Source organism: Podarcis vaucheri (genome assembly GCF_965113315.1).
Source record: "Podarcis vaucheri genome assembly, chromosome: 3".
NCBI classification, from domain to species: Eukaryota; Metazoa; Chordata; class Lepidosauria; order Squamata; family Lacertidae; genus Podarcis; species Podarcis vaucheri.
The window spans coordinates 109,977,865-109,990,102 of NC_138761.1; the positions used below are offsets into that span (position 1 = coordinate 109,977,865).

General features: G+C 41.6%; 1 protein-coding gene and 1 long non-coding RNA gene across 8 annotated transcripts in view; one reads left to right on the top strand and one right to left on the bottom strand.

Moving 5' to 3' along the window:
• MACROD2 (mono-ADP ribosylhydrolase 2) overlaps nt 1-12,238 on the bottom strand; it is a 1,043,571-nt gene that overhangs the window by 626,355 nt on the left and 404,978 nt on the right. The window lies entirely within an intron of this gene.
• On the top strand, nt 1,502-9,653 carry LOC309528292. The gene is made up of 4 exons (XR_014217613.1): nt 1,502-2,028; nt 3,698-3,733; nt 4,096-4,404; nt 9,522-9,653. It is a non-coding gene; the product is annotated as an uncharacterized lncRNA (long non-coding RNA).

The following is a 12,238-nucleotide window of genomic DNA, read 5'->3' on the forward strand; positions in this document are numbered from 1 at the left end:
CCTTGTCTTGGCTCTCGTGCTTATCTCGTCTGCTGGGCCACTCATATCCCAAGGTCGTTTCCCACGAGAGCCTTCTCCTAAAGGAAAATTCCACTGTCCCAAAGCGTAGCAACTTTTAATTTACCCTCTAGAGGGAGCAAATCAAAATGTCCGCAAACAAAGGCAAAGAGTATTTAAAAAGCAGATTTATCGGGAGGCTTCTATATGTATCTTGCAACACTTTCCCAATAGATAGAGTCCCAGCCTTCCCTGATATATTGTGTCCACAGAGTCCCAAAACTTTGTAACAAATAAGCAATGAGATTTCCACTTTGTTACTTTCACAGGAGTCTAAAGTCAGTTCAGTGTTCCTTTGTTTTAATAGCAGTTTGTGCCAGGTTGAAGGCTGCAGAGAGTTCCCTTTCCTTTAAGTTGGTCATGCAGCTTATAAAATCACTTATTCCTCCCCTCTGCCCTGCAAGCTAGAGGGGATAGTCAAAGTCCAAATGTCGGATTCAAGCAGTTAAAGACAATATCCCATATGGATGCAGCTCAGTAACTTTCGTTGCTTTAATTGTCATGCAGTCGGGGGAAGGCAGACTTCCTTAATTTTCGCCTTTCCCGTTTTCAGCCTAATTTCAGGTAGTTTTGATACGAATAGAGGTCTTTTTTGTCCAGATTATTCAGGAAGGGAATCGGCGCTCTCCACTAATGGCGACGCGGCTTCACCCTGCGGGCTGGGTAGCGATTCTCAGCACCGCGCTCCCCGTTGTCGTTCCAGAGCCTTTAAAAAGGCTCTTTCTGCGGTAAAGGGGGGCGCTTCAGGTGCCCACCGAATCTCCTTGTTCACAGGCTCCGTTCCTGTGATTTTAGGGGTCCCCCGCTTGCCGTAGCGGGTCAGACCCGAACTCGCAGAGCCGTCCTCTCTCCGGAGCTCGGAGAGGGAGCAGCCATTAGCGCTGGCGCCGAACCGGAAGTCCTGGTTGAAGCATTTAAATCATTCCTGATCTTAATCTTTTAAATTTTCCCTAAGACTGTCATGGAGCATTATCAGCATAGAATGAAGATGCTGATGAGAAAGTCTACTTACATCTCCATCCATTCCCTCTCACTCGCTAAATGATCAAACCGAAGGAGATTGATATGCCTCTGTGGCGATCACACAGGGCCCCCAGACGTTTGACGGTCTATTGACCCTGTGCCACCATTGTGATTGCTTTCTTCGCTGCCACCACCCTGCTTCTCACGGGGACACACGGAGTCCAGACAGTTGTTAACAATAACAAATAATCAAGTTTATTTTTAAATGCAGGAACAAGTGTATGGTTTCAGTTTATTTTTTCTCTTGTCAGTTTCTTAATCTTAATTCCTAACAATTCCAAACTGATTATTCCAACTATCTATCTGACTCAACCTAACAATTCCTCTCACTCTCTCACAATACAACTCGACCAACCCACTGCCTATTCCTCCCTCTTCCTTCTTCACCTCCCAAACTTCAATTGACTTTCAAAACCTCCCACTCTAACTTTTACTCCCCCTTGCATTCTCACTGGCCAATCACATCACACCCATTTTAACCATTTTCTTATGACCCATCCTAGGAGGCAAACGCCACAGCCTCCAGAGCAGGGGTAGGCAACCTAAGACCTGGGGGCTGGATGCAGCCCAATCGCCTTCTCAATCCGGCCCGTGGACAGTCCGGGAATCAGTGTGTTGTTACATGAGTAGAATGGGTCCTTTTCTTTAAAATGCATCTCTGGGTTATTTGTGGGGCAAAGGAATTCATTCATATATTTTTTCAAAATATAGTCCAGCCCACCACATGGTCTGAGGGACTTTGGACCAGCCCATGGCTGAAAAAGGTTGCTGACCCCTGCTCTAGAGCTCTAGGGACCAATGAGCTAGCAGAGGGAGGTGTCACAATGAAGGGTGTGTCACAAGGAACTCCTCAACCTAGCAACCACCAGCACTTGAACTGACACTACTCTCAACTGACACTACTAAGCTTGCTTATATGGCTTTTAATCCATGTTCAGCTTTTTACAAGTATGTAAAATGAAATTTAACCCTTTATATTCAAGCTTCCGTTGTTCCTGCACCTATTGAGCATTATCTATCTAATCTACCTCTCTGTCTCTTTGGCAGAGAGGAACAGCGGAAAACCAGAAATCACCCCTTGTGTGTTTATTAATTTTATTCCCCTCCTTCACTTGCAGGTCCCAGGGCAAGTTACAGCCATCTAAATTATAATTATTGTTGTTATTAATTACATTTGTATACCACCCTATACCACAGGTTTCAGGGCAGTTCACAGGATAAGATCACAATATAAAAATACAAAATACATAATAAAAACAAATACAACCAATAACCCCCACCACACACACACACACACACACACACACACACACACACACAAAAGGGCATTGGATGTCAACAGGGCAAGTCTTGAAAATACAACTCTCTGGTGTCAAAGGCCAGATAACAGGCCCCCTAAGTGCCCCTATTCCCAGGGACAGTCCCAGATTTACAGAAGCTGTCCCAGTTTCTGATTTCATCCTGGAATGTCCTGCTGTTCTTTAGGTCCTCCCTATTTTAAATGTTCCCTAAGACTGTCAGGGAGCATTATCAGCACAGAATGCAGATGCTGATGAGAAAGTCTACTTACACCTCCATCCACTTTCTTTCTTTCTCACTCGCTGAATGATCAAACCAAAGGAGATCACTATGTCTCTAGAGGACCAATGAGCCAGCAGAGGGAGGTGTCACAATGAAGGGTGTGTCACAAGAACCTCTGCAACCTAGCAACCACCAGCACTCAACTCACACTACTCCCAACTGACACTACTAAGTTTGCTTATATGGCTTTTAATCCATGTTCAGCTTTTTACATGTATGTAAAATGAAATGTATCCTTTTATATTCAAGCTTCCATTGTTCCTGCACCTACTGAGCATTAGCTATCTAATCTACCTCTCTGCTGCAACTGCCACACACCAAAAGGCTATGGAAAGGGCCCTGTGTCTTCGACAATTCACAAATTGATTCATTGCAGCTCAACAGCAGCCCTCTCCTTCTTTTCAGTGTCACCCTATATTGCTGAACAGTGGAAAACCAGAAATCATCCCTTGTGTCTTTATTCATGTTATTACCCTCCTTCACTAGCAGGTCCCAGGACAAGTTACAACCATCTAAAATTATTGTTGTTGTTGTTATTAATTAAATTTGTATACCGCCCTATACCCACTGGTTTCAGGGCAGTTCACAGGATAAGATCACAATATAAAAATACAAACAACAACAACCCAATAACACACACCCCCAAGCACATTTTAAAAGGGCATTGGTTGTCAATCAGATCAACCAAAGACCTGGTTAAAAAGGAACACTTTCACCTGGAACCTAAAGATGTATAATGAAGGTGCCAGACGAACCTCCCTGAGGAGAGCATTGCACAGACAGGGAGCCACTGCAGAAAAGGCCCGTTCTCGTGTTGTCATGCTCCAGACCTCTTGAGGAGTTAATTAACATACTTTTTCTGGATGCCCTTCAGGATGTCACTATTAAACTAATGTGCCTAACTAATCTCTATAGGATGTAGAAACAAAACTAAGATGTTCAAATCAGAACATTTGCCAAAGGAGTACAAGTTATTCAAATGAATTTATCCCTCTCTTCTCAAAATTCAGTCTTCTATATCTCTCATATTACACAGGTTCCTGTTGACTTCTTAAGGAGATCTCTTTTCAAGGTAATGAGCTGTTGATAATGTTTAATGACCTTATACAGTAGGAGTTCTACATTTCGGGATTAAAATTCATCTCAAGCATCCTGGCCTGAGAAGCGACAGACTGTGCCTAGCGAACCATTACCTAAGACTATACAAGTGACACTAGCAGCAGCAATTTTAAAAACACTGCAATAGCAATACGCATCATATTAAAAAGAAAGATCTCAATGCACACAAGTTAACAAAGTCAGGAAAAGGGCAAGTTTCATCTTTAAAAAAATATTTTGTATAATAATGACTTTGCATTTCTACTAGGTTTACATAAAACATAAAACATAAAAAGATGGTATCACAAATACTAGAAAGGCAGCACATGTTTTTAGCATCCTGCCATTTTATCAAAAGCCTCATAGTTTATAATGAGCAGGAATGTGAGAAGAGTGCATTTCATCCAAAGTTTGACTCTTAATGAACTCTACCCATGTGCAACCAATAAGCTTACCTTTGTTGTCCTCCAACTTTGGACCAGTTGCAACATATAGATGGGCCTCTGCCATGATGTTGTCTGGATTCTTCTTGTGTCAAGTCCAGTTTCCACAAATCCCTCTCTTTAGAGCTGCCCAACCACATCACATTGCATGCTGAAGATTCTCAGAAATGGCTTTTCAGGGGGTTGCAGTGGGGAGGAGTGAGTGAGAAACCCCCACTGCATGAGCCTTGCTCAGGCATTTTTAGGCCCAAGCCATAACACAAAATGAGCAACCATATACGTTAGGATTTTACTCTCCCTCTGTTGCATGCATGAACTGGTCTTTTGTCTCACTCCTAAATATGTGCCATTAAAGGTGATTCGGCCATTAAATGTGACCTGCAGCTTGAAGGCACAATGGTGAAGCAGAAAGAGGGTCTAAAACAGCCAGCTGATGAGAAGGGAAATGGCTTTATCTCCATCTGAGCCTTTCACAACAGCTTTTCCCTCACCCAGAAATCACAAACAGTTCATTCTATGGCAGCCTTTCTCAACACTGGGTCCCTAAGTGTTGTTGGACTACAGCTCCCATCATTGTTCACCATTGGCCATGCTGGTGAGGAATGATGGGAGTTGTAGTCCAAGAACATATGTGGTTGAAAAAGGCTGCTCTATGGGGATGAACATTATTACCACCTGAGGTTTGCAAACCAAGCTACTGTTAAAGTAGCCTGGAATACAATCACTTACCACCTGGTCACCATGAGCAATCAGGAATCTCATTCAGGTGAGTGTGTGGGCTGACAGTGTGGAGAGAGAGATTTGTTCTTCCTCTTCCAGCTTCTGTGCTGGCAATAGAGGTTGTGAAACCCCTTCCTCCATGGAAATACAGCACGCTGATCAAGGAAGCTGTCCCCTCCTTTGCCAACCCATGAATGAAGAGAAGCAAAAACATAGACAACTACCCACAGAGTAATGGAGCAAACGGCAGCTCCACTACTGCGCTTCTCTGATGGTTGTGCTTCTTTTATAAGCATAGGAGTGGGTACCAATAAGAAAACCTGGCAATCCCAATAAGCACAGGGAAAATGCCGTTCCCTAATAGGCTGCCTACTTTGTATTGAAAAACAAGTTAGCTTTAAAAAGGGAGGGGGGAGAGGAGAAATTAAATTGTTGGTTTTTTCCCTGCTAGATTTGCAGTCAGAAGCATTACCAGGGGAGAAATCAATTGGCAGCAGCTGAGAAGAGATATTTAAGTTGAAGGCCAGAACATCTTAATTGGGAAAGGGTGTTTAAAGTTGGAGCTAGAGTCACTTCAACATATAACAAAGCTCTCAAAAAACACTTTCTATAAAATCAAGTAAGGTCAAATATAATGGGAAATGCCTTGCCAAACCCAAGGGGGGGGGGTGAAATTGCCCACAAAGACTTTAGATTCTGCACTAGAGTAGCCTTTCCACAAAATCAATTGTTTGTGTACGTTCAGCTGTTTATCCTTTGTAGTGCACAATGCATATGCCTTCCCCAGAACTTGTGCTTCTCTTGTGGGGCTATATCGCCTTTTTCCAGCACCCAAGGTGCAATATTTTATGGTTTGGGAGAGTGACATTTGTCCCCCAAGTACTGGATATATGGCTATTAGTTATGTATGAAGTGTTGCTTATGCAAGTGTCAAGGACACCTCTTGGATATTACCTCTCAAGTGAAAGATAAGTGACAAATCTGCACCTCGTGCCTAGTTCTACTGACATTTTGTGACCTTCAGAAACACTTTCCCCTCACAAACCTGTAGTTCTCCAGAAGTTGCTGGACTAAGCGCCCTCCACCCCTGACCACTGGCCATGTTGGATGGGACTGCTGGGCACTGGGGTGACAACAACATCTGAAGGGGCCACAAGTTCTTGATTCTTATTTTAGAGGTTGTGTGCTTCCCTGCTATGCATATCAAACAGAGGGGGAAATCAGTTGTGGGTGTTAAGTAATGCCACCAAAGTTATCCCTCCCCTGCTCTCTGGTCAGTATCTTGGCAGCCATCTGGGTCTAGATCATATTTCACTCCTCCAGCCTTTAATTCAGAGATGGGGAATCGATGGCTCTTCAGGTGTTATTGGGTCTCCAATTCCCATCAGCCCCAAACAGCAAAGCCAATGGTTAAGGATATTGGGAATTAGTCCAACAACATCTGGAGAGTCACAGATTCCTCACCTTTGGGCTGAAGGGGAAAATTTTTGTGCAAACTCTATAAAAAGGGGGAAAGGAACCAAAAAAATCCTTCAATTTTGAAATCCTTTATTACTATTTTTTAAAGGAAGATTCAAGATTCATTGTGATCTTAGCTGCCCTCTCCTCACCTTCCTAGTGCTAGAGGTTCTCGTGAAACTTTTTTTAAAAAAGAAGAGCACACAAATGTAGCAAAATATATTTTTACGCGATGCAACATAGTCTCCGTGGCGATCACACACAGGGCCCCCGGACGTTTGACGGTCTATTGACCCTGTGCTGCCACTGCGATTGCTTTTTCCGCTGCCACCACCCCATATCTCACGGGGACACACAGAGTCCAGTCAGTTGTTAACATAAACAAATAATCAAGTTTATTTTTAAATGCAGGAACAAGCTTATGGTTTCAGTTAATTTTTCTCTTGTCAGTTTCTTATTCTTAGTTCCTAACAACTCCAAACTGATTATTCCAACTGTCTATCTGACTCCACCTAACAATTCCTCTCACTCTCTCACAATACTACTCGACCAACCCACTGCCTATTCCTCCCTCTTCCTTCTTCAACTCCCAAACCTCAACCTCAACTCCCAAACATCAACTAACTTTCAAAACCTCCCACTCTAACTTTTATTCCCCCCTTGCATTCTCACTGGCCAATCACATCACACCTATTTTAACCCTCTCCTTATGACCCATCCTAGGAGGCAAACGTCACAGTCTCATTAAAGCAAGCAAACATAATCAATTTGGAATGTGATCCAACATTTTTTCACCAGACGTGATGGAACTTCCCCATACTATTTGGCATCCTCTGTCCCCACCCGCTCTGTTCCAAAGAGTCACTAATACTCAGGAGTAGATTTAGAGGGTCAGCAGTGGGCGGGAGAGGTAGGGGAGCAGTCTGTTGTGCATGCACAATGCCACAATCACATATCACCCTTTGGCTTGATATTTCCCCCACCCATCCCCAAAACTGAACAAAGAATCTATAAAAAAAGACCCCATAGGGTAAGCAGGCCATCTGTTAACAACTTTAAAATAAACTGAAGATATTTATTTACTGTGTTTGTTTGCCATGATATAATGAAATTGTGGGTGCTAGTTTTATGTTGCCGTATTATAATGGGGGGGGGATAATAGTATACAGCTGTAATGCACAAGAGAAACAAAAAAAAAACTAATTAAGATTAGATTTTCAATTAGTCCATATTTGGCTGATACAAGAGACTGTGCATACATTTTGAGTAACAAAAAAAGACTGTAGGAAAAAGTATAGCATAGCTGGAATCCTGTATATTTGCGCCTATAGATGTGTGTCCAAGAAAAAGATATATGAAAGGGCAAACCAGATACTCATTGATTTCAACATTTCTGCATTGCTTCCTTAGTTCTCTAAAAGCAGCAAGCTCATACAACAACAACAACAACAACAACAACAACAACAACAATTCAGTTCATTGCTATTGGGAAATTATCACAGAAATTCTAGTCTCTGAAATATTCAATTCTGCTACATTTCCTATCCTGTGGTGACTCTTCTAATCAATATTTTACTTGAAAGGAGTCGAACTCCCTCCTGTTTTATTTAACTTTAATAGGTACTATTCCAGGTAAGTATTCAGAACAAGAAAGCTATAAAACCTCTTTATTTATTTATTTATTTATTTAAAAACACCTAACATTTTTTTCCTTTAAAAGTTATCAGTTGTACAGGATTGGGTGGGTATATTTGTACTTGGGAAGTACAAAGATTCTAGACATATAGTTGAAGGCTTCATTTGAATTGGAGAATTTAGTCTCCTTCCACTTAAAGTTCATTTCATATGTGCGATTCAGAAAAGGTGCTTCAAGAAACTTTGGCAATCTACAGTTAGCTAGTATCAATGTTCTTCTAATATTGTTGAGTATATTTCAAATAAGGGAGAACTTGGAACAAATTTACTCAACCACAAAAAGAGATTGGAAAGGAGGCCCAGAGGAAACACACATGATTGTAGGATAAGCAGTTTCAGAAGGTGAACATTAAGGTGGGAAGGAACATATTATTGTTGTTTATCTCAGAAAGAAAGCTGTTAGCAAAATGACATGCTTTAGCTGGGATTTCTAACTTCAGTTAGCAAAACAGGCTTGAATCTGCTAAGTAAATACAATGAACTGAACCAAGTAAAAGTATTATCAAAATGGGTTTAGACACAGTCTATTAGATAAACATCCTTACCAGCAATAATTTAGTCCAGAAAGTATTTGGCCTTCCACGTTTACGTGTGATTTAAAGAGGCCTCCTCTCTCATACTAAGCAATGAGTCTCTTTAAAGGATTTTGTCTATACTCATTTTCGACAGATGAAATTAGCATGGTGGTTTGGGAATGAAGTTTGTCATTTAAAAACGTGAAGCCAAATGTTGGGGTAAATGAATAGAACATGTTTGGAAACTGTCTTGAAACGTTCAAAGAACATTGTTCAATGGTGAAGGGTAACCAAAAAAAATCACAAGTATTGAAATGTGAGCAGCTCTAAGGATTAAAACTGAGAACTGTAGAGAATTCTAAATTTATTTTTTAAAACTTATTTACTACTAAACATGTTATATATGCTACGGAATTACAATTCCAACTCAACCAATCTTATCAGATTCCAGAACATTTAAAGGCTAATGTACAGGCATATATCAGATGAATTTTGGAACTGGAAGTGACTGAATCATCCAGTTGTCCCCTAGTACTTGTTTAATAGGGGTAGGCAAACTAAGGCCCGGGGGCTGAATCCAGCCCAACTGCCTTCTAAATCCGGCCTGCGGACGGTCCAGGAATCAGCATGTTTCTACATGAGTAGAATGTGTGCTTTTATTTAAAATGCATCTCTGGGTTATTTGTGGGGCATAGGAATTCGTTCATTTCCCCCCAAAAAATATAGTCTGGCCCCCTGCTGAAAAGGTTGTTGACCCCTGTTGGTAATCATTACTGTGTCAAAAACAAGGAATGTTTTCATATTTTCTGCCTTCTGATAGTAACACTTTAAAGTTCTCGGTCCCTGTCTATGCGATTCTCAGTCATGTCAAAAATCATATGTCCTTTCATCCATTGAATACAGCTTTATTTGTAAATATATATTTTTTCAGGCAGGAATGGAGATTTGGAGATATGCTTCAGAGGTCCAGACTATGGGGAGCCCGGAAAAATTAATAACTACAATTTGATCGTTTTTTTATTTTAGTTTATTGTTTTTAATTGGATTAGGATGCAGACATGTTGATTGGCTGTTTTTATTGGATTGGAAAATCAATTAAAATGATTTTTTTAAAAAAAACAAAGAATGGAGCTATCCATTTCTACATTAATTTTAGACCATAGAACAGTAAGTCAGCTTGTGATCATTCTCCGATAACTAGTACAGTATTGTTAGAGCTCCCGGGTAAAGCCAACTATATTTGCTTTTAACAACTTACAGACTCCTTTAGAAGCGGAAGAAGAAAGTAAAACTTTACTGCAATGTTTCAGAGGTTGCTTCCATTTGCAGTTATGCCTTTTTGGTTTACAGCAACTTTCCAAAGGCTCATGGATCAACTGTTATGTACACATGTGGGATATGCAGCAGCACATGCCAAGTATTTGTTCATTTGTTGTTCAAACGGACAGCCATCTGAAACACCTAGAAGTGCTGACTCTGGCCAGACTTTAGTACAGCAACTTCAGAATTGTCCACTACTGAGAAAAGTTAAGTGTATATTGTTGATACACAGAGGTGAAGTCAGGGATAGCTAAAGGTGACACATTAGAAATAACTTTCTATTGACTAATTTGTTGGGAGGGGCCACACAATGAAAATGGTGATAGGAAGAGAAGGTGTTCAGAATGCTGTAATGGAATTGAAAGAAATATTCTGTGTAAGATTTAGCCCAACTAGGAAAAGTCTTTCTGTACTGGAGAGCAGTGGATGTGATGTGGGCTTTGGGACAATGATGAAACAAGAAAAATATGGAACAGCCAATATCCTACAAAACAAAAGGATAAGAAGAAGAAGAGTTTGGATTTGATATCCCGCTTTATCACTACCCGAAGGAGTCTCAAAGTGGCTAACATTCTCCTTTCCCTTCCTCCCCCACAACAAACACTCTGTGAGGTGAGTGGGCTGAGAGACTTCAGAGAAGTGTGACTAGCCCAAGGTCACCCAGCAGCTGCATGTGGAGGAGCGGAGACGCGAACCCGGTTCCCCAGATTATGAGTCCACCGCTCTTAAGCACTATACCACACTGGCTCATATATTGGATAATTATCACACTGGATAATATTTTAGGGGAGAATATTAAGTGGATAATTGAATTGCTCAGGCATTGGCTGTCAGGGGACAACCCTTCTGTTAGTAATTGACCAGTGCCCATTAATATGGATTAATCAAACAAAATACACAAATACTAATGTTACTTAACAATTCAGCCATATCGTTTCTAAGGTAAGCAAATAATAGGGACAGATAATCAAATGTTGATTATCTGTTCAGATATAGATATATAATGTATTCTGAAAACTGCTTGTAGCCAGTGGGTCTATGTATGTTTTAAACTGCAGCACTTGTCCAGGAGTCCTTTAACTTTACCTTACTTGTATTTGTGCTGAAATCGCTGCTTAGAAATCTCATCTGGGATGGTGATAAGGGGATACAGTGGTACCTCAGGTTACATACGCTTCAGGTTACAGACTCCGCTAACCCAGAAATACTGCTTCAGGTTAAGAACTTTGCTTCAGGATGAGAGCAGAAATCGTGCTCCGGCGGCGCGGCAGCAGCAGGAGGCCCCATTAGCTAAAGTGGTGCTTCAGGTTAAGAACAGTTTCAGGTTGACTACGGACCACTGGAATGAATTAAGTACTTAACCCGAGGTACCACTGTACAGGTAGCTTTAGCTGCTGAGAAGCAGCAAAGTGTTACAACTTAAAATAGAGGCAGAAAAAGAGGAGTCCACGTTGCAACAGTTTTACTATGAACAAGCTGGATGGTGGTTAAGCTGAGACACACCTAGACTACTAAATGGGGTGGGGGGCAGGATCCAGCCTGTATTGGCCCTTGGACTAGTTGAAATTATTTCCTTTGATGGGCTTGGACATCCTTCCTCTAATTAGGAGAATTCTGTTATATGCTAACTATTTTTAAGGGGATATTTTGTGAGCGACACAATCGCTCTAATTAAACTTTAACTAAAGCATGGGAAGTTTTGAAACCTAAACTGAACGGATGATCACTGATGTGTGTGTTTTTAACGACCCCTTGCTTAGGCATTCCTGTGGCAGGGTCCCACAATTAAAGAACCGGCCAGCTTGCTGCTGTCCCAGTTACACTGCAGCTGGAAAGAAAGGAAACCAGAGGAGAGAAACTGAAGTGGCGGCTGGGCAAAAGTAATTTCAGAGAGGGAATGGACACACAGAGAGAGCGAAGAGATGGAGCCCATCTTCTAAAATTGCTCTGAGCACTGGGTGAGGTGAATAGCTGGTGCCTTCAGGGTCCAGTGACCATCCTGGATACAATCAAGTCAGCCTCCTTGAACAATCAGGGTTGTTGCTGGGTACTGTAATGAAGGCTTAACCATACTTGAGCTGAGCAGCCAGGAAGCACCAATTCACCACTTGGGAGCCTCAGAACATATATGGCAGCCTCTTACAGTACCCTGAGGGTGTCTGTAAGCACAGTACCAGGTTGCCTTTCAAGCTCCATGCAGGAAGGCCAGTGAAGCCTCTTTGCACATGCACATGGAAGCCATTCTGGCTTCTGTGATCTGAGCCACAGGTTTGTATGATCAGAATGTAGATCCATTCTACTCTCTGCCAAAATTTTGGAGAGCAGAGC